Here is a 1,025-nt window from a genome sequence, read left to right on the forward strand (position 1 = left end):
AATATTGGCAAATATTAAGGTCGCATCAATGCTTTAATTTTTAGGAAATAAAATAAAAGGAAATTTAGCCTAACATGATTCGTAAATCTTGTTACAGAGAAAACCAATTTGAAAAACTAACTTAATCCACTATTTTCATTGCACGTTTTATTCAAAGTGGTATATGGCTTTGAACCGAAACAGGAAGTTACACGCTTTGTAAAGTCCCTTTAGTTTAAGTTGAAGATGAACATTCGGTAAGTGGCTGAAGCTATAGCTACATTTAACCACAGAGAACAGACGTCCATCTTCAGCATTCAACTTGTGTAAAAATCTCTAACGGTTTCGAAGGTAGTTGGGATATCCAAACCGGGTGCGCTACTGTCGTCATGTTTTTTGTGGCTGAGTTGTGCTGAATTGACAGCGGTTATTCCTCTACCCACTCAAACTAGTCCGGAACCGGTTCGGACTTCCAGCATGAATCCCGGCTCAAATGCATGAACCGATAGAGTCAGAATCGGTTGTTTTCTTTGAGCAAGATTCCATACTGAATCCATTCAGGATTTCGAACCGGTTTCGGAATGGATTTGACGGATAGTTGTGATAAGTTGGTGTGGCGGCGCTAGTGTTTATCGTATATTAATTCAAATGTTTACACACGTTTTTTAAATATTTTTGTTCGATCGTGGATGTCTGTTCTCTGTGATTTAACCACAGAGAACCGACATATAAGCTGGAACAAACTTTCCCGAAAAACCTGTGTAAACATTTAAATGAAAATACGTTGAAAATCACCATCGCATACAGGTTCGCATGCGTGAGTCACCATTGTATCCAAGTTTGCTCACAAGTCCCGTATAGTGATTGCTGGACGATCGAAGCGCCGACCAGTGGTAATTTGCTACTTGCTGTTGTCATTTCAATGCGACAGTTTTATTTCAAGTTGAAAACTTGTATGTCAGTCCTCAGTGACTTAACTGACCACAGACGTGTCTGAAGAATAAGGACCAGGTAGTACCGTTTTTAAGCGTGGACACACTCTACGC

This window comes from Topomyia yanbarensis, chromosome 1 (assembly GCF_030247195.1).
Source record: "Topomyia yanbarensis strain Yona2022 chromosome 1, ASM3024719v1, whole genome shotgun sequence".
NCBI classification, from domain to species: domain Eukaryota; kingdom Metazoa; phylum Arthropoda; class Insecta; order Diptera; family Culicidae; genus Topomyia; species Topomyia yanbarensis.